Consider the following 21722-nt stretch of genomic DNA (forward strand, 5'->3'; position numbering starts at 1 on the left):
GGGAGAGTCTTTATTACTGATTCTTCAATCTAGGTCTTGGTTATTGGTCTGTTTAGGGTTTCTGTGTCTTCATGACTCAATTTTGGTAGGTTGTATGTGTCCAGGAATCTGTCCATTTCTCCTAGATTTTCTAATTTGTTGGCATACAGCTCTTTGTGGTAATTCCTGATAATCTTTTTATTTCTGTGTTGTCTGTTGTTACTTCTCCTTTTTTGTCTCTGATTTTGTTGATTTGGGTCTCCTTTCTTTTTCTGTTAGTTGGGCCAATGGTGTATCCATTTTGCTTATTCTTTTTTAAAAGCCAGTTCCTTCTTTCACTGATCTTTTGTATATTTTGTTTATTCTGTTAATTTTAATTATTTCCTCCCTCCTACTAATTTTGGGTTTGGCTTGTTGTTGTTTTTCTTGGTCCTTGAGATACACTGATAAATCATTTATTTGATGTCTTTCCAATTTTTTGATGTAGGCATCAATTGCTATAAACTTCCTTCTTAACACTGCTTTTGCTATATCCCATAAATTTTGATATGTTGTAGTGACATTTTCATTTGTTTCCAGAAATTTTTGGATTTCCCTTTTGATTGCTTCTATGACCTCCTTCCTGCTCATTCCAGAGTGTGTTTTTCTTTCTCTCCGAGTCTGCATATTTTCTACAAATGCTTAAATTGTTAATTTCCAACTTCACTCTGTTGTGGTCAGAAAAGATACATGGTATGACTTCAGTTTTGTTTTTCTTTTTATTTTCTGAGACTTGATTTATGGCCTACCACATGGTCTATCCTAGACAAAGTTCCATGCACTGATGAAAAGAATGTGTATTCTTCAGCTGTGGGATGCAGTGTTCTGTAGATATCAGGTTAACTTGGTCCATAGTGTAGATTAGCCCTGTTGTTTTCTTTGTTGATTTTCTGTGTAGTTGATCTATCCATTGATGAAAGTGGGGTGTTGAAGTCCCTCATTACTATTGTATTGGAATCTGTCTCCCTTTAGATCCATTAATATTTGTTTTAAATAGCCAGGAGCTCTGGCTTTGAGTACATATACATTTATTATAGTCACATCTTCCTGTTGAATTGATCCTTTAATCATTGCATAATGCACTTCTTTGTCTCTTTTAACAGTTTTTGTGTTAAAGTCTATTTTTTCTGTTATTAGGATGGAAATACCTGCTTGTTTTTGCTTTCCATTAGCATAGGATATCTTTTTCCATCCTTTTAGCCTGCGTGTATCTTTGTTGGTGCAGTGTGTTTTTTGTAGACAGCAAATAGTTGGGTCTTATTTTTAATTCATTTGGTCAATCTGTAATCTTTTAATTATATTCAAGGTTATTACTGATAAGTAACAATTTGGTCCTACCATTTTCCCATAAGTATTCCTGTTGTTTGCTTTGGATTTCCTTGTACTTTTACTAGGAGATTTTCTGCCTTTACATTCTTTCATGGTGATGACTATAGCTCTGTTTCTGTGTGTAGCAAATCCTTTAGAGTCATTTGTAAGGCTGGACAGGTGGTGACAAATTCATTTTTTGTTTGTTTTGGAAGATCTTGATTTCACCTTCGTTTATAAATCAGAGCTTTGCTGGATACAGTATTCTGGGTTGGCAGTTTCTTTTTGAACTTGGGCTGTGTCTCTCCATTCTCTTCTAGCCTGTAGAGTTTCTGACGAGAGAAATCAGCTGTTAGTCTAATTGGTGATGCTATGAAGGTAATCTGGTGTTTTTCTCATGCACATTTTAGAATCTTTTCTTTATGTTTTACTGTGAAAGTTTGACTTTAATGTGTCGTGGTGAATATCTTTTCTGACTGCTGTATTAGGAGTTCTATGTGGTCCTTGTACTTTGATGTCCCTTTCTTTCTCCAAAGATCAGGGAAGTTTTTTGCTATTATTTACTGAATGGGCCTTCTAATCCATTCCTCTTTCCATGCCTTCAGGAACTCCTAAGACGTGTATGTTTGGTCATTTGTTAGTATCCCATAAGTATCAAACAATATTTTCAGCTTTTCTAATTTTTCTTCTTTTTTTCACGGAGATATTTCCAAGAATTTGTCTTCTAGCTCAGATATTCTTTCTTCTGCCTCATCAAGTCTGTTGTTGAAGCTTTCCATTGTATTTTCTATTTGACGTATTGAATTCTTCATTTTCGATATTTCAGTTTGATTTCTCTTCAATATCTCAATCTCTTGGCAAAATTTTTCATCCATATTGTGTGTGGATTTCTTTATCTCATGAATTTGTGTCTCTGTGTTTCCTAGTGTTTTTATGATCATTCTTTTGAATTCGTTTTCAGGCAGTTCATCAGTCTCTTCATCTTCACACTCTAATATTGAAGGGTTGCTGTGTTCCTTTTGGGGAGTCACGTTGTCATCCTTGCTCTTGTTTCTTGTATTTCTGCTTTTATTTTTAGGTATTTGTGGAACCACATGTTGGTTTTCTTCTCTGATGGGTTTTATCTTTGAACTATTTGTGGCTCAGTGGAGTGTCTGCTCATACAGTGGCTATCCAGAGGTGTGTGCTGGGTGGGCCCAGGGAGCTCTGGTCAGTGTTACAGGTGGGGTGAGAAGCCTGGGTGACACCCAGGTTGGGTGCAGTAGACCTCTGTGTCAGCAGGAGGGAGGGTAAGATCATGCCTGATGGCATAACCACAACCTCACCTCCTCTTTTCCAAGGTTCCCAGTGTCCATGACTGCCCACGGTAGGTACAGCCCCACCCATGCAGGTGCATGGATCACACAGGGATCTGTGGGGTCCTCAGTGTTTGGAGACTGTCGCAGTCGCAGTCTGCTCTCAGCTCGCACAGAAGCCGCTGCAGTGAGCCACCCCAGGCAATCAGGGAGCCCCGAGCCTCTGATGCCAGACACAGTGATTGCCCAGAGACCTTCATGCCCTGTTGTGCAACCACCGAGTTCCCACGGTTATGGCACTCAGAGGGCAGCGGGTCAGCTCTCAGCCCACAGGCCTGCGCTGTCCACAGGGAAGCAGAGACACTCCCAGAACCAGGTGCCTGTGGGTGCTCTGCCTTGGCAGTTGGAGCCCTGGGCCTTGTGACAGGTTGAGGGCATGAGGGCACCGCACAGTCCTAAGAGGGTGCCCAGCCCCCTGGGTCAGCCCTCCCAGCCAGACTCAAAGTCAGTGGGGAATGCAGACGTCTCCCTCCGGTAAAATCCGCCGGTCGGGTGCACCTGAGCGCTGCTGCAGCCTCTGCTGGTGTCACTGGGTGCCCCGTGGAGAGGCTGGGGAGAAGGAAGGGTGCTGTCCTTCACTGGATTAGGTGGGACCCTGCCCCTCGCTAGGGCCCCACCGGACTCCAAGCCAGTGTTGTCTGCAAGGCTCTCCCTCAGGAAATGCCACAGGCGGTGCTCTCCCCTTGCCCTCGGCAGCTGGTGTCTCCTCCAGGCCTGTGTGTCCCCTCTCTGCTGCGAGTCTGCACTTTCCCTGTTCTGCCCATAGAATGTCCACTGCAGGCGTCTCTCCAGCTCTCCCCTGCTTTCCTCCTGCCGTCTTCCCGGGGCAGAACCGGCCTGTCTGTCCCCCTCAGCCATCCTGGAGTCCCTCAGTCCAGCTTTCTTCACAGTCCAATGACTTTGGGCGAGTTGTGGTGGTTTTTGGGCAGTGGATCTGTTTGTCAAATTTAAGTGTATAGCTGGCGCCGCGGCTCACTAGGCTAATCCTCCGCCTTGCGGTGCCGGCACACCGGGTTCTAGTCCCGGTCGGGGCGCCGGATTCTGTCCCGGTTGCTCCTCTTCCAGGCCAGCTCTCTGCTGTGGCCCGGGAGTGCAGTGGAGGATGGCCCAAGTGCTTGGGCCCTGCACCCCATGGGAGACCAGGAGAAGCACCTGGCTCCTGCCTTCGGATCAGCGTGGTGTGCTGGCCACGGTGGCCATTGGAGGGTAAACCAACGGCAAAGGAAGACCTTTCTCTCTGTCTCTCTCTCTCACTGTCCACTCTGCCTGTCAAAAGAAAATATTTAAGTGTGTAGAGTTGTTTGTAATATTCATTTACTGTTTTTTGCCTTGTGAAAAGCCTGCGGTGATATCCTGTTTCATTCTTGATGTTGCTAATTTGTGTTGTCTCTCCTTTTTTTTTATCATCAGTCTTCATAGAGTGTTGCTAATTTTATTAGTTTCTACTGAAGAACCCCTTCTATGTTTCATTTAATTTCTGTTTCAATTATGTCTATTTCTTCTTTTAGTTATTATTATTTCCTTCCTCCCATTTACTTTAGGTTTATTTTAGCCTTCTTTTCTGGATTCTGGAGACTTTTTCTCTTTTCTAATGTATCATTTAGTGTTAGAGATTTACCTCTGATCACTGCTTTATCCAAAACCCACACATTTTGATATGGTAGATTTTGATTTTCTTTTATTTTAGTGTACTTAAAATGTTTTCTCTCAGGCTTGTGCTTTGACTTATGGATTATTTAAAAGTGGGCTGATTAGCTTCCAAGTATTTGGAGAGTTTCTCAAATCTTTCTGTTATTGATTTCTGGTGTGACTGCACTGTGGTTAGAAAACATAATCTTTTAGTAAGATTTCACTTCTAACTTAACTAAGCTTTAATTAATTGATTATTTAAGGTTCAGGGTGTGATCTGTCTTGTGCTATGTTCCTCAGGCACCTGATGTAAATTTGTACTCCGCTGTGTTTTTTTTTTTTTTTTTTTTTTTGACAGGCAGAGTGGACAGTGAGAGAGAGAGAGACAGAGAGAAAGGTCTTCCTTTTGCCGTTGGTTCACCCTCCAATGGCCGCCGCGGCTGGCGCGCTGCGGCCGGCGCACCGCACTGATCCGATGGCAGAAGCCAGGTACTTATCCTGGTCTCCCATGGGGTGCAGGGCCCAAGGACTTGGGCCATCCTCCACTGCACTGCCGGGCCACAGCAGAGAGCTGGCCTGGAAGAGGGGCAACCGGGACTAGAACCCGGTGTGCCGGCGCCGCAAGGCAGAGGATTAGCCTAGTGAGCCGCGGCGCCGGCCTCCCCTGTTCTTGAGCAGAGCGCTTCATTCGTGTTGGCTGGATTCTGTTGGTTGATAATGTGCATGAGTTTTTCTACACCTGTGATGACTTTCCGCTGGTTACTCTGACAGTGGTGTGAGAAAGGGAGACCGAAGTGTCTCAGCATGATTGTGCACTGGCCTGTCCTTTCTGTCAGGTTTTGCTTCACACATCTTGCAGCTCTTTTGTCTGGTGTCTTATATCTGAAACTGCTTTGCCTGGTTCCCCCACCAAGAATTTTTTTTAAAGATTTATTTTATTTATTTGAAAGACAGAGTTACAGGGAGGTCAAGACAGAGAGAGAGGTCTTCCATCCGCTGAATGGCCACAATGGCTGGAGCTGAGCCGATCTGAAGCCAGGAGCCAGGAGCTTCTTCTGGGTCTCCCACGTGGGCGCAGGGGCCCAAGGACTTGGGCCATTTTTTACTGCTTTCCCAGGCCACAGAGAGAGTTGGGATGCTGGCGTTTCAGGCCAGGGCTTTAACCCACTGCACCTCAGCACCGGCCCCAACCAAGAAATTTTTATTTTTTTATTTTTATTTTTGACAGGCAGAGTGGACAGTGAGAGAGAGAGACAGAGAGAAAGGTCTTCCTTTGCCGTTGGTTCACCCTCCAATGGCCGCCGCGGCCGGTGCGCTGCGGCCGGCGCACCGCGCTGATCCGATGGCAGGAGCCAGGAGCCAGGTGCTTTTTCCTGGTCTCCCATGGGGTGCAGGGCCCAAGCACCTGGGCCATCCTCCACTGCACTCCCTGGCCACAGCAGAGGGCTGGCCTGGAAGAGGGGCAACCAGAACAGAATCCGGCGCCCCGACCGGGACTAGAACCTGGTGTGCCGGCGCCGCTAGGCGGAGGATTAGCCTAGTGAGCCGCGGCGCCGGCCTCTCTCTGTCTCTTTCTATAACCCTGACTTTCAAATAAATACAAATCTTAAAAAAGAGAAAAAAATGTGCATGGATTTCAAACTTTTCACACTAACATAATTTTACCTTTCAGTTGCATTTTTCATGAACCTTTTGAAGTACCCTCATAGTTAGGTTGTGTGTTTTAATTTGCTCTCCCAATGTGTATTTTGACTATTTGCATTTAATATAATTATTGATAGGACTATAAATATGCCATGTTGCCTTTTGCTTCCTGCCTGCCTCGCCTTTTCATTTTCCTATTTTCCTTTGCTTGCCTTCTTAGAATTCCATTTTGATCCGTCCACAGTGATTTTGAGTGTATTTCTTTCTGAGGTTTTAGAAATGCTTGCTGGCCGGCACCGCGGCTCACTAGGCTAATCCTCCGCCTAGCGGCGCCAGCACCCCGGGTTCTGGTCCCGGTCGGGGCGCCGGATTCTGTCCCGGTTGCCCCTCTTCCAGGCCAGCTCTCTGCTGTGGCCAGGGAGTGCAGTGGAGGATGGCCCAAGTGCTTGGGCCCTGCACCCCATGGGAGACCAGGAGAAGTACCTGGTTCCTGCCATCGGATCAGCGTGGTGCGCCGGCTGCGGCGGCCATTGGAGGGTGAACCAACGGCAAAAGGAAGACCTTTCTCTCTGTCTCTCTCTCTCACTGTCCACTCTGCCTGTCAAAAAAAAAAAAAAAAAAAAAAAAGAAATGCTTGCTGTAGGGATCACGCTGTGTATGCCACACCCCTCTTGTGCAGAGTTTCACTTTCTGCACCTTCAGTTATCAGAGGGCAGTCACGATGTGACAGTATGACATGGACAATTCCAGAAATAAACAGTTTGTGAGTTTTACATTGTGCACTGCTGTGAGTTGCATGATGCAGTCTTACACCAGCCTGCTGCACCCTGCCTGAGACACGAATCACCCCTCTGTGCAGCGTATGTCCACCGTAGACTCTACCTGTCCATGGTCACTCAGTAACCATCTCATCCATCAGATGGATTGTCACAGAACTGCAGGGCTTATGTTCTAGTAATTCTCGTTTTACCTAATAATGGCCCTAAAGTGCAAGGTAAGTGATGATGGGAATTTGGATATGCCAAGAAGAAGTTGTAAAGCGCCACTTTGATGTGAAAAGGCAAAGGTTCTCATTAATAAAAGAAAAAAATCACATACTGAGGTTGCTATGATCTATGGGAAGAAGTTAGCTTCCATCTGTGAAACTGTGAAGAAGGAGAGACCTGTGCTGGTTTTGCTTTTGCACCCCAAACAGCAAAATCACAGCTAGAGTGTGTGGTGAGTGCTTAATTAAGAGGGAAGAGGCATTGTTTGTGGGTGAAAGACATGAGCAGAAATGTTCCAAGTGCTGGCAATCCGCTGTTCCAGAAATTGTTAAGCCTTATACAAAGACCTCAGCAAGCGGTCCCCTAAAATGAGTAACATTAAGCTATTTGCTGCAAGGAAGGATTAGTTACACGGATTCAGAAAGAGGTTGGAGAGGGGAGAAACAGAAAATTCCTGAGAGGCTGCTTCAACTGACAAAGACACTGCTGCTACGTTTCTAGTAGACTTAGAGCAATTCATGGGGGTGGGGTCCAATGTGGCGCAGAGGGTAAAGCTGCCATCTGCAGTGCCGGCATCCCATATGGGTGCAGGTTCGAGTCCCAGCTGCTCCACTTCTGATCCAGCTCCCTGCTAATGCACCTGATAAAGCAGTAGAACATGTCCAAGTCCTTGGGCCCCTGCACCTGTGTGGGAGACCCAGCTAAAGTTCCTGGCTCCTGGCTTTGGCCTAGCCCAGCCCTGGCGTTTGCAGCCATTTGGGGAGTGAACCAGCAGACGGATGATCTCTCTGTCTCTCCCTCTCTCTGTATAACTCTGACTTTCAAGTAAATAAGTAAATAACAATAGCAAAAGAGAAATTGATGAAGGAGAAAGGATACCAGTCAAATCAGGTCTTCAGCTGTGATGAAACCAGTGGGCTCTTCTGTAAGATGTTCAACAGAACCTAGATTCGCAAAAGTACAAAAGAGACACAAGGGCATAGAAATGGAAAGAGAGATGAACTCTGGTCCTGCTGGCAGCGCTGCAGGGCACACAATGACGCCAGGGGTTGTGTGCAGAATGGAGACCCTGCACGCTCTCAGAAACGAAACCCAAAGTGATCTCCTTGTGTTCTGCCCACATACCCAGAAAGCACGTGTGACTGTTTACAGTACGGTTTCATTAGCGCTTCATAAAGTCCTATTAACAATAAACAATGCACCTGGCCATCTTGAATTGGCTTGCTAAGAAAATGTAAAAGTTGGGGCCGGTGCCATGGCATAGCAGATGGAGCCGCCACTTGCAGTGCCAGCATCCCATATGGGCGCCATATTGAGTCCAGGCTGCTCCACTTCCAATCCAGCTCTCTGCTATGGCCTGGGAAAGCAATGGAGGACGACCCGGGATCTTGGGCCCCTGCACCCATGTGGGAGACTAGGAAGGAGCTTGTGGCTCCTGGCTTCAGATCAGTGCAGCTCCAGTCATTGTGGCCAATTGGGGAGTGAACCAGTGGATGGAAGACCTCTCTCTCTCTCTCTCTCTCTCTCTCTCTCTCTCTCTCTCTCTCTGCCTCTCCTTCTCTCTGTGTAACTCTGACTTTCAAATAAATAAATAAATCTTTTAAAAAATGCAAAAATTAAGGCTGTATTTTTACCTCCAAATACAATCTTGTTGCTTCAGGCTTTTGACCAAGGTATTATCTGGTTTGTCAAGGCCACATCTACCCACCTGGTATTGGATCACATTTGGTCAGCAATTGAGGAAGAGCCTCATCTGGTCGTAATGCTGTATTAGTGCAAGGTGGAGGTGGAAGTCCATGGTCTCCCTTGTCCTCTGCTGACAGCTGATACCTGTGAGTGCTGCTGCTCACTAACCACACGTGGAGGCTGCCATCCCGGCTCATCATGTGACCTCCACCGACTTAAGTTGGAAAGGCCCTGTTGCTGCTGGGTGGTGGTGAAAGCCACGCTCTCTCTAGGCCTGCGCTGATCCCAGGGGGAGTGGAGAGGAAGAGGCTTCCTGTTGTTGCTGCATGGAGATTGTACGTCCAGGCTCCCAGTGTGGTCCCCACTGTGCTGTCAGGGGCTTGCGTGGACTCTGCTGTCGGCCAGGTAGGATGGAGGTTCAGGCCCCCTGGTTGGTGTCTGATATCACCCCTGCTGGTGTGTTGGGCACCAGTTACAGTCTCTCAAGGGTGGAGGTCCAGGCTCCCATTGGGCCTTTGCTGCTATGGGTGACAGCTTTGTTTTGGAGTGGAGATAGAGTGGTTAATATGCAAAAAATTTCCCAGTCTGCTCTTTCCTGGTCCTTTGGCTTGAGAGAGAAAACTTGCGTTGAGGTCTGTCTGGTTTGTATCTGTTCCTGAGTTGCTGGTTTATTCTGCTCTAAGTATGGAGTACGACAAGGAAATCTGGGGGAAGTCACACTTTGATTCCTTGGGTTTTTTTTTTTTAGATTTATTTATTTGAATATCAGAGTTATTCAGAGAAAGGGAGAGAGGTCTTCCATCTGCTGGTTCACTCCTCAATTGGTTGCAACGTCTGCAACCAATCAGCTCTGCTGATCCAAAGCCAGAAGCTTTCTCTGGGTCTCCCATGTGTGTGCAGGGGCCCAAGCACTTGGGGCCATTATGCACTGCTTTCCCAGGTCACAGCAGAGAGCTGGATAGGAAGTAGGGCACCCGGGTCTCGAACCAGCGCCCATATGGGATACTGGCACTGCAGGTGGTGGCTTTACCCGCTACGCCACAGCACAGCCCTATTTCCTTGAGTTTTCAAGTATGCAGTCTGCCTTCTTTGCTCTGCCTTTCAGTGTCTTAATATATTTTACGCAAACACACGTACATTCACATGTATGTATATAATTTCCAGGACTTGCAGTTGTACCTAATGGCAGAAATGGTTACATCTAAGTACCTCATTTTCCTGGAAGCAGAAGTATTGAATACAAATATTTTACAAAAAGTCTTTGTATAAATCTGAATTTTAATGAAATTTTTGAGAATTTATAATACAGATGTCAATGTTTTTCTAGTTAGCAATGAAAATATTGGTGTTGGGGACAGTGCTGTGGTGCAGTAGGTTAATCTTCTGCCTATGGTGCCAGCATCCCATATGGGCACTGGTTCTCGTCCCAGCTGCTCCTCTTCCAATCCAGCTCTCTGCTGATGGCCTGGGAAAGCAGTAGAAGAAGGCTCTAGTGTTTGGGCCCTTGTACCTGCGTGGAAGACCCAGAGGAGGCTCCTGGCTCCTAGCTTTGGATTGGCCCAGTTCTGTCCATTTGGGGAGTGAACAAGCAGATGGAAGACCTCTCTCTTTCTCTCTCTCTCTCTCTCTGCCTCTCACTATCTGTAACTCTGTCAAATAAATTCTTTTAAAGAAATTGGTGTTGTGCTTCACTCAGATAAACAAATGTACAGGCAATATGATGTGCTTAATGGTGAAAAGCATTCTTCAGCTGCTACCTTCATCTGTTGCAAACATTGTGGTGATCTGCAAATACTTCGGGAAGCTCAATTGAAAATATAAAGAGTAGGAAGATCAGACACCTGGTGCTTACCAAGAGATAATTCACTATGTAAGAAGTACTGCAGTTCCGCTGAAGGCCAGGGCTTGACAAGTTAATTTGTCTTTTCTCTTAACTCCTGAGTGCTTCCATTGCTCAGAACCTACCTGTGGTTCCAAGTCTGCAGGACAAAACCCACGAATACAGCCGGCTTCTGTTTCAAGAATATGGGCAAGAGATGTGATGGTTTTTCTGGGGCTTGAAGGGTGCTGGAAACAAGAACACATATGAGATTGTGGGCTGGTCTGCAGCAGCGCTGGACACCACGCCTCAGGTGGCAGGTGTTCACATGATCGTCATAAGCATGTGTGTGCGTGTGTGGTGTGAGGCCTGGAAGGCCTTCAAACACAGGACCAGGACAGAGATCCTCCGGCCCAGAGTCAAAAGGTAGTGTTGCCTTCCGCTGAATAATTTTGGCTAAGACTTCTAAGCTACTTGCTGTGTTTCAGGGCCTTCTTGCCCATTCTTTTTTCTATAATCTAGTATAAGACTATTAACAATGTAAATGAGGCAAAGCTAAACATTTCCACATTCAACTGAGAATTAATATGAGGTAAACACAGATCGGGAGATGGGAGAGTTCTTTCTGCATAATTTATGATATCATTTTGATGGCACTGCACCACTGTGTCTCTGTGTGGAGACTGTGTGGGCAGAGAGGGATTATTCTCCCTCTGAATTATTGGGCAAAAGGCTGAAATTTTTTTATGGTCAATTTCATTTTTCTAACTAGAGTCAAATGCTTGATATGATAATTAAAAATACATCAAGTCATCCAGAACATTAGCAGTTGTGTGTTTGGTTAGATGACAGGATAATTGCTAGCCCTTATCTTCAGTTTTCAGACTTAAATCTCTTTCCCATTTAGTTTTAATTGGCTCTGGGCTTCCATCCATCCTTAACTTTAGGTTCATTTGTCGCGATTGTTTTATATGAGCTAAGCCATTCTCCAACGGATACAATAAATCCATGCATCTGATTCATCTTCGTTTTTATGGTTAATATTTTAAATTAGAAAGCCAGACTCTTCAGAATGTGAAATACAGGAATGAGAATCTGTTTCAGAATTGCTCTGTGCATGTCTGTGAAAAGGTACTCACAGGCGGTATCTTATTGAATCACAATTTAAAAAACTGTCTTAAACATTTTGTATTTTTATTTTTCCTGCCCTTAACTCCTATCAGTTTTTCGCAACTCCCCTGAAGGGTATTTTTGAAAATTGAAGTTTTTTCATAATGGTACCTCTTTCTCAAATTGCCAATTAAATACTAACCTGGCTTATGGCTACCTTGTCACCCTAGGCTGTAATGCAGAGACGGAGCTGTTGGTGCCCTGGTCCCTGGCTGCCGGGTAGTGGTTACAAACTCTGGAGTGAGGAGGGCGTCGCTGATGCCTGCAGGCTTTGTGTTCAAGTTACAAACCCTCCCTGAAGAGGTTGTAGGAGATTGGCAGCCATTTTGCAGCTGAGCCCAGCTTCCGTAGGAGTTGGGGACCTGAGCCGAGCCCCCGTGGTCCGGCACTCGCAACTCTGCTGTCTGGGGTTACTTAGCCGGTGGAGTGTGCAGATGCCGCCTGCCGGGGGCGGTGTCCTGTGGTGAGGAGGTTGAGGTAGAGTGCTTGTGGTCGGCCATATTCGTAATGGTAGGCTCCTAGCTGGAAAGACGAGAGGGCAGACCATGCCACCGATTGAGGGTCAGCTTATAAAGATAAACGGACGTGCCCTCTGCTCTCTAGTGAATGAGAATTCACATCAGGATTATGACAAGGCTCATCATTGTAAAGCTGCTGTCTGAAAGCTGGCACTGCTGGAGTCCGAGGATTTGGGTTCAGTGACACACCTAGGTGAGCCTCAGGTGTGCATATCGGGGAGCAGGCAGTGGGAAGGTTGCCTGGGTGGGGGAGGGGGGAGGAGCAGAGTCCTGGTGCTTCACCCTAAGGCGTGGCCAGGGAGAAATCTCTAGAGGATGTTGAAGTGGGACAGCTGGTATCGGATGTTAGGTTGTCTGCTGTCTGAGAAGGTGTAACCCGTCCTTCACGACCTACAAACTATCAGTACAGATTCTGTTAACGTGCAGTGCTTACAAAACTGATTGCTTTTTTTGGCAAGAGGGTAGGGTTGGGTGAAGAAGGTACAGAATTAGGGAGAGCACGGAATAAGAATTCAGCGAGGGTGGGATTTGGAGCCAGAGGTCAGAGCAGAATATAGGTCCTCTTGCAATTTGCAGACACCTCAAAGCAGATATTTGATTTCCCTCTAGGATGTATAACGTGGATTTGAGCCCAAAATAGCGTGTGTTTTAAGGCACGTGATGACTCCTGCTGACTGGAGTTCCGTTTGTCTACAGGAGTTAGCGTCCCAGAGCCTTGGAACTCTTTCTGCTGCCTGTTTTCCTTTGGCTCTGGGCACACAGGCACTGCGTCCAGGCAGGGTGGCAGGTGCTGGCCTGCGTCCAGGCAGGGTGGCAGGTGCTGGCCTTCTTTCCTCTCAGAAGGCAGCAACTCCCCAAGGCAGGTGGTCTGAGGGCGGAGGCAAGAAGGCATTGGGGAAGGTCGAGGCGAACCCGATTCTGAGAGGCAAATACAGATTTTGGTGGCGCCAGATAACTCCAAAAGCATCTGCCAAGCTTCCTTGTGAGGTTCCGAGTTCGTGCTCCTCTAGTTCCCAGCTGTGACAGCCCTGAGGCCCAGGGCTGCCACTCAGCGTTTCTCCAGCAGAGGAAGAACTGTAAGAATATCCTGATCGGAACTGAGCCCCTTGTCGCCCACAGAAATGTGAGGCCCTGGAGGTTCAGGTGCTGGCAGCAGGGCCCTGGGAGGGAGTATGGGGTCGGGGCGGGAAGGTGCCCAGGACTGTGGTCGGCCCTTTCTTTCAGTGGCTGGCTGGCAGGGTGAGACCGGGGCACATCTGGTGTGGCCTTCTCCATGGAAGACAGAATCGCACACCCCGCTCCCTTGCTTGCTGGTGTGCCTTAGGCATTGTTTGATTCTGCGCAGGAATTCCTTCCTGAGGAAGTCTTCAGGGCTCAGTGAATGGACTTGGAGTGGGAGGGAGGGAGACGCTGCTGCAGGGCTGCAGAAAGTCGGGTCAGATAGTCCAGGCCTGAAGATGCGTGGCCTGGCCGACTTACTTGATTTGGGAACACTGACCTGCACTGTCGGCCCGTTTCTTAAAATCTGGTAGAAAAATGGTATTAAGAGACCTGTGGTATCCCCTTCATGAGGGGTGAGGGGGTCAGACTAAATCTTACATGAGGGATCGTCAAAAAATTGGGAAATATTATGAAAAATATCCATGGATTTCATTTGCACCAAAATAAGCTTATTTTTAACTTCACTTTTCCCGTGAATGTCTTGAAGTCCCCTCATGTTTCATCAGGGAGTCTTATAGGATAGCAAAGGGCACGGGGGGCGGGGGTGGGTGGGGGGTGGGGGGTGGGGACAGAGGCCTGGGGTGATGACTGAGCATGCACACATGGGACACCTCAGTGAGTGCCTCCACCTGCACAGACTCGCTGGGCACTAGGAGCTGGGATGTGAGAAGCAAATGCGTAGTCTCTCTGATAACGGCGGTTAGGGCAATTTCTGCTCCCATTAGTGTGCTTCAATTTCTTTTTTTTTTTTCCTTTGATTTTTTTTTTTTTTTTTTTTTTTTTTTTTTGTCAGGCAGAGTGGACAGGGAGAGAGAGAAAGGTCTTCCTTTGCCGTTGGTTCACCCTCCAATGGCTGCCACAGCCGGCACATCGCGCTGATCCGAAGGCAGGAGCCAGGTGCTTCTACTGGTCTCCCATGGGGTGCAGGGCCCAAGCACTTGGGCCATCCTCCACTGCCCTCCCGGGCCACAGCAGAGAGCTGGCCTGGAAGAGGGGCAACCGGGACAGAATCCGGCACCCCGACCGGGACTAGAACCCAGTATGCCAGTGCCGCAAGGTGGAGGATTAGCCTAGTGAGCCACGGCGCCGGCCAATGTGCTTTAAGTTCTAAAGTGGCCTACAGGGCCGCATGTGACTTGACCTCTGTTACTTCACTGCATTTCCTTCTACATTATCCTGTGTTCCCTCTGATAGCCGGAGACACACATTCCCACCTCAGGGCCTTTGAACTGGCTGTTCCCTCTGCCAAGAATGTTCTTCCTTACTTTGAATTTTTACCCAAACGTCAACTTATTCTGACTTCCATCTTAAAAGTGCAACTAGGGGTGGGTGTTTGACCGAATGGTTAAGACTCCAGTTAATGTGCCTGCATCCTACATCAGAGCATCTGGGTTTTATTCCTGGCTCTGGCTCTTGGATCCAGTTTCCTGCTGATACAGCCTCTGGGAGGCAGTGGTGATGGCTAAAACACATGCCACCCTCGTGTGAGACCTGGGATTAAGTTTACTGTTCCTGGCTTTGGGCTGGCTCAGTCCCAGCCATTGTGGGCATTTAGGAGTCAACAAGTTGATTGGCGCTCTCTGTCATTCTGTCTCTCTGCTTCTCAAATAAAGTACAGCTGGTCCTCTGTCTCATGCAGCTGCTCTCCATTGTCTTGTTCTATATTTCTTTTTAAAGCATGTATCTCCTCCTACCATATCATAATTTAAATGCTTACTGTGTTTTATTTATTGTCCATGGTCACACACTATAATGTAAGCTTCATGAGAACAGACTAGCCGATGCACCCCGAGCACTGTTGGACAGTGGAGTCTGCAGTGGAGTTTTGAAAAACCCGCCTTCCCCTCCCATTTCTAGGCCAGGCCTTTTTAGGAGTCTCCTGGAACTGAGTTCTTGACTGTCACCCTTGGCATTGTATCAGGGAAACTTCTCTAGGCACAGCTGGCCACAGGATCACCTTCCTTCCGATGGGGCTGTGGGAAGAACAGTGTTGCCAAGTTCTCTTTCCCTGCCGCTGCCAAGTCAGGTGCAGGTGGAGACCTGGGTGTGTTAAAGGTTGGCCTTGACCTGTAACCCACCGCCATGGCTGAGGAAGGCATTGCTGTTGGAGGTGTGATGGACTGTACTACTGCTGCCCTCATCCATGATGGCCTAGCACGTGGACTTCATGAAGCTGCCAAAGCCTTAGACGAGCACCAAGCCCATCTTTGTGTGTTTGCATCTAACTGTGGTGAGCCTGTGTATGCCAAGCTGGTGGAGGCCCTCTGTGCTGAGTACCAGCTCAATCTCATTAAGGTTGATGACAACAACAAACTTGGAGTGGGTAGGCCTCTGTAAACTGAGCAAGAGGGGAAGCCCCGTAAAGTGGTTAGGTGCAGTTGCGTAGTGGTTAAGGACTATGGCAAAGAATCTCTGGCCAAGGATGTCATCAAAGAATGCTTCAAATGCAAGAAATGAACAAATAAAATTTGACTCATTAAAGTTGCCAAGTCGAAGAGGGGACACAGGGCTATTCTGGCCAATGTTTTCAGGCACTTAACTTTGATGGTTTTGAATGACTTAGCAAGGGAAGTGGCTTTGTCTTTTGAGAGATCCAATTCTAGTTTTCCAAATAAGATCTCAAGTTCCTCCTATCCAGTTTGACTTCTTCAAGAGGCTGTCTGGACATCAGTGGTCACCATCCAGGCTCTCCACCCATCCCAGGAATCCTGTCCACTGCCCTGGTGTTTCTGAAAGTCTCGCGTGTTCTGCACACCCAGTGGGCTCCGACTCAGATTGCTCTATCTACCAACTCTGGCCTTGTTCCTACCACTTCTCTAGAGTTCTCCAAACCAGACTGTGGGCCTGGAATAGCGAATTCAAGGCCAGAGATACTGGGAAAGTTGCACTGAGGACCTGATGCTACCAGCCAGAAAAGGGAAGCTCGCCTCTCCTGATAGTCACCAGAGCTCCTGAAAGTCTACTGGCCATGCTCCCTGGTGGTGCCTCTCCTTTCCCCTGGCCAGCCGCCTTGTTCCAGAACTTGTTTGTCCCCTCTGGAAGAACATTCTCTGTCTGCTTTTCTCTCTGAATTCAACTCCCAAACCACAATCCTGAAGCTGGCCAAGTGGTCCCCCTGGGCATTTCTGTTACTCCTAGGAGTCAAGTCTGTAACGGTTTTGGGGCATTGGTGCTTGGTGCTTGGTGCTTCCATGGCCTGGAAAGCTCCCCCACAGAACGGCCTGTACCGGGCTCCTTTGTCTCACCTCAGAGGACGCCTCTACAGAGGAGCTTCTGTGACCTCTCCGATTGTACTGTCTCCTCCCTCCTATCCCTGCCTGTGTTTTCTTCTCCGTCCTCATCACCATCTAAAAGGATCTTGTCTGTTGCTTTATTTTACTACTTACACCACGCACCCCCAGAGAAGCCTACTCCTACCTCTCCAACATAAAGTGGAAACCAAGCTCCTGCTTGGGATCACTGCCATACGCTTATTGCAGATGTACTGCTAAGTGTCCTTGAGGAAGGAGGGAGAAGGTCTAGGACTTCTGAGGGGAAGCAGGTAAGACAGAGAAGGGGAGATGCCTTTTTTTTTTTTTTTCTGAGTCCCTCAAAGAGGCAGTCTCCCTGGCAGTGTCTGTGGGGAGCTGGGAGAGACTTCAGAAGGAGAGAGGGCGGGGCCGGCGCCTTGGCTCACTTGGCTAATCCTCCACCTGCGGTGCCGGTTCTAGTCCCAGTTGCTCCTCCTGCAGTCCAACTCTCTGCTGTGGCCTGGGAGTGCAGTGGAGGATGACCCAGGTGCTTGGGCCCTGCACCCGCTTGGGAGACCAGGAGAAGCACCTGGCTCCTGGCTTCAGATCGGCACAGCACCAGCGGCCATTTGTGGAGTGAACCAATGAAGGGAAGACATTTCTGTCTCTCTCATTGTCTATAACTCTGCCTGTCAAATAAACTAAAAAGAGAGGACACTAGGAAGGCAGAACACCAGGCCGCAGGGTGACAGGGGCTCCCAGTGCATGAAAGTCTTAGAGGGATGAGATTTCAAGGGATCACGTGGAAGGCTCACTGCTGTAACTAACTCTAAGGCTGAGGGTGGGGTGGGGCAAATGCTTTGCACAGTAGGAGCATCCCCCAGCACCCTCTGTGTGGCCCTAAGGGTGAGGGCGCAGCAGTGACTGGCTGGGATCTCCCAGCAGCCTGGAGGGAGTAGGTCTTGAAGTCAGATTGAAATGAAAAGCTCCGATGCATTTCTTAGACAGCCAAGTTTGTGAACTTGTATTCATTCTATTTTTAAAGATTTATTTTATTAAGACAGTTACAGAAAGAGGTAGAGCCAGAGAGGTCTTCCATCTGAGGTTCACTCCCCAGATGGCTGCAACGGCCGGAGCTGTGCTGATCTGAAACCAGGAGCCTAGAGCTTCTTCCAGGTCTCCCACGCGGGTGCAGGGGCCCAAGGATTGGGTCATCCTCCACTGCATTCCCAGGCCACAGCAGAGAGCTGGATTGGAAGAGGAGCAGCCAGGATTAGAGCTGGTGCCCATATGGGATGCCGGTGCTTCAGGCCAGGGCTTTAACCCTCTGCACCATAGCACCGGTCCCTTGTATTCATTCTATTACTTCCTGTTTTAGCCAAAGTGGGGACTACAGCTGGGGTGGGTGGTGGGAGGAAGAATGACACCAAGGGTCATCCCAGTGTGGGCTCTTTGTCTTGGGATGCCCTTGGACTCTCCTGGGCACCTTCCAGCTCAACCTTGGACAGCATCTTCCCTGTTGGGTCTCCTTGGGTGAGCTTGCCCTAAGGGTGGGAGGGCCCTGCTTGCTTGCAAGCCTTGTGCCCTAGGAGCTGGACTGCACAGCACTTGGCATGTGAGCTCCAGCAACAGGAGGAGGTTCAGGCAGCAGAGGCCTCTGAGGTCCAGATGACAGCCAACCAGTGCAAGTGCACCGGCTCCCTCACTGTTCCCACACCACCTGCTTGTGACGGTGGGGGGAATCCCTGGGCCCTGCTGGCTCGGTCCTCTTCTGGAAGACAACAAAAACCTTCTTGAGCTTTCCCTCCCCAGTCTTCCTCCCGCACACTCTCCCTAGGGAATGACCTGGGGAGAAGGAAACAGCCTGGCTTGTGCTGATGGACAGGGCGAGACTTTTGTGCAGAGAATTTCCCAAGTGGCAACTGGAAACCAGGCAGGGGACCACTGCTGCCACGGACGAAGCAGAGTTTGCCTCTGAGTTTAAAGGGGCAGCCTCAGGTGCACCGTGTGCCTTGCTCATTCTTCCAGCTTCCTCGTCTCGTCCCAGAGATTGTCACCTCCTGGGAGTTACCCTGGGGGTGGGCCTCCCATTTGCTGGGATGCTTCCCCTCCCATGGGAGGTGAGCACACATGAGTACAGGGCAGACTCCCGAACTCCCACTGTTCTGAGGACCAGCAGAATACATAATGCATCAGGTGCTTGAGCAGTGGAGCCGATTCAGACCTGTGCCACCTTCTGCATCTCGCCTCGCCACTTCCTCTTGGATAAGTCGAGAAGGGAGTGAAGGGGAGGGAAGGGCGGGAAGGGAGGAGTGGAGCCCTGAGGTCAGTTTGGAAGTTTGTAGGCCATGAGTATGGAGCTGGGAGGGCCCTGTTTACCACGGGCACCCGTGTCTGCCGTAGGGGACTTGAGGCCAGGTTATGCGATCTATTTATAGCGTGGGCATGCTCTATCCACCGTAGGAATTCAGACGTGTCCAGGCGTCTCCAGCAACTTGGGCTAGGGAGCCAGGTGGGAACTCGGAAGCCTCCTAGATGTGCCATCCTGCGGAAGCAGGACAAGACCTTAGACTTCGGGGGGGAGGGGGAGTGAGGGTGTGAGCCCAGTGTCATGCAGACCTGTCCAGTCCTGGCCCTGAGCCCTAGGAAGAGAGGACTGCCTACAGATGGCACTGGGCAGGATCCTCTCTCCTAGCAGTCCTGAAATACTTGGTCCCACCACCAGGGGATCCCTGCCGTGCAGTAGGTGGAGGGTGTTGTGGGCACAGCTTTGTGGGGGCCCCAACGGCAGAAGATTCTCTTTGTTGGGTGTCACGTGTGAGACGGCTCCTGAGGACTGCCAGATACACGTGGGTGGAGCTTGGCAGGGCAGGTGTCTGGAATCCAACACGAGCAGGTTTGCCGCAGTCAGGACAATAATTCCACCTTGCATTGACCGTCGGGGATGGGCTTCACGGACGTCTTCACACAGCTGCCCTGCTTGGCTGCTCGCAGCTCCCGTAAGCGAGCAGTCCTTCTCAAACTCCTTCTCAGGACACTTCAGCCCTGCCTCCCCGGAGCTGTCTGGGCTCACCCAGGCTTGTCCTTCAGTGAACACACTCCAGGAGCCGTGAAGTCAAAATACATGCATCGCCTGGGACGCTGCCCTGCCCGAGGTCCTGAATAGGAAAGGCAGAGAGAAACATGACCTTTATGATCACTAAGTCTACACTGGAAGACACAGCTTACAGTGAGAAACCAAGGAGCCTGCTGTCTGAGCACAGAGTCGGGCAGACTGCTTACCTGGCAGCCCCGCTGGGTGTTTTTCCACGTGGGACATAGAATGAAGAGGAAGGGGCCAGGTAATCCTGCCATGACCCTGCTTCTAATTCACCAACCAGGCGAGGGAGGGGTGACCGGGTCAGGAGTGTCACACTAATGGATGTCCCTCCATGTGAAACATCAGCTTTGGAAAATATGTTCCTGCATGAACTACCGGGCCTCAGGAGCCAGGACGACATGGCAAGAGTTGTGTAGTCAGTACGGCCTGTTGAGGATTCATGGCTGTATTAGGCAGAATTCTCCAGGGAAACAGTGTTAGTAAAATGGTGCCGTCTTCCTAAGCCCAGCCTGGCTTACGAGAAGTCAGGTGACCAAACAGCCCAACCCCAAGTGTCAGTTCCACCACACCCACACCCACACCCACACCCACGTCCTGACCTCTGCCAAGCTGTATAAGACCCTTTCTCCTAGTGCAGGCTGCTCTGTGCATGGGGAGGCAGCCTGGCGGGTTTCCCCGACTCGACAATAAATGTTTTCCCTTGCTCCGGTGTCTGGTGTGTTTGGGGTGGCCTTTCCTTTCAAACAAACCCTACTGGCTAGAGAGGATACACTAGTACCTCTTCCTTGTTTGTAGTTTCGCTTTCTGCAGTTTCATTTACTTGTAGCCAGCTGTGGTTTGAAAATATGAAATAGAAAAAAGCAGACAACTACACTTTAAAAGTGGGGGAAAAAACCCTAGTACATGTAGGAGTGAGTAATATGATTTCAGACATCCACTGGGGGTCTGCAGATAAGGGGGCACTAGTGTGCATATGTACACACACACGTGCTCAAGTATGTGGGCAATGAGATCAATGTCAGTGAATTCATTGAACAAAGTTATACAGATTTATGTCAGTGTATCACTGCTTGGGTCTATTAATAGCTCCCAGTTACCTGGAGTCTGTGACTCACTCTCTGAGCCATGATGCTTCTCAAGCGTCGTTTGTATGGAAGCCAAGACGAGGGTGATTTGCTTCTTGATCCAGTGGGGAGCAAAGAGGCTTCTGCCGTGTGCTGCACCCTGTGTTGCAGGGGACAATAGAGGCAGGGAGTGGTGTTTGTTTCCTAGCAGCTCAAAGTCGAGATGCGGCAGACAAAGCCCAGTATGATGAGGCCATCTAAGGAAGTAGATGCAAGGTGCAGTGGTGGCCTGACTTGAAACCTGAGGGTTTCTGTTCTATTCACTTTCCAAGGTAGAGTGTAAGGATTTTGGAAAGGGAATTGAATTTTGACAAACAGGGATTAAAGGAAGGGCTGTTGTATCTGAGGAATGTGTTCTATCTGAGGAACGTTGGTGAGCCTGGCTATGTTAGGATGGTTCTGTGTATGTGTGTGTCTACGTGTGTATGTGTTAGTATGGAGAGTTGGATGGCTGTAGGGGATTTCTGGAGACCAGAGTTTACGGAAGAAAAACAGCTTAATAGGAAGGGTTACCTTTACATTAGGGAAGGCATTGATGGTGTGAAGGAGTTAAGGTTTCCACAGATGGTTATGGGGAGCTATTGATTGTATTTAAGAAAGAAAGGGGGAAACAGATATTTTAATATTTATTATTTACTTGAAAGGCAGAGTTAGAGAGCTTCCATCTGCCTGTTCACTCCCCAGACGGCTGCAACAGCTGGGAATGGGAAAGGCTGAAGCCAGGAGCCTGGACCTCCATCTGGGTCTCGCACGTGGGCGCAGGGGCCCAAGGACCTGGGCCATCTGCTGCTGCTTTCCCAGATGCATTAGCAGGAAGTTGGATTGGAAATGGAGCATCTGGGACTTGAACCAGTGCCCATAAACGATGCTGGCTTTGCAGGTGGTGGCTTAACCTGCTGCAATACCATGCTAGC

At 48.8% G+C, this 21722-nt stretch overlaps 2 long non-coding RNA genes and 1 pseudogene across 2 annotated transcripts in view; all 3 read left to right on the forward strand.

Moving 5' to 3' along the window:
• Nucleotides 1–21722, forward strand: part of LOC103349973 (uncharacterized) — an 89590-nt gene that overhangs the window by 24435 nt on the left and 43433 nt on the right. The gene's annotated exons all lie outside the window — the stretch shown is intronic.
• LOC149125268 (uncharacterized) lies at nt 8698–20391 on the forward strand. Its single transcript, XR_016210331.1, has 2 exons — nt 8698–9031; nt 19618–20391. It is a non-coding gene; the product is annotated as an uncharacterized LOC149125268 (long non-coding RNA).
• Nucleotides 15219–16456, forward strand: LOC138850465 (small ribosomal subunit protein eS12 pseudogene; annotated as a pseudogene).

Source organism: Oryctolagus cuniculus, chromosome 7 (assembly GCF_051225735.1).
Source record: "Oryctolagus cuniculus isolate XC-2025 breed Fujian yellow rabbit chromosome 7, ASM5122573v1, whole genome shotgun sequence".
In the NCBI taxonomy this organism is placed as follows: domain Eukaryota; kingdom Metazoa; phylum Chordata; class Mammalia; order Lagomorpha; family Leporidae; genus Oryctolagus; species Oryctolagus cuniculus.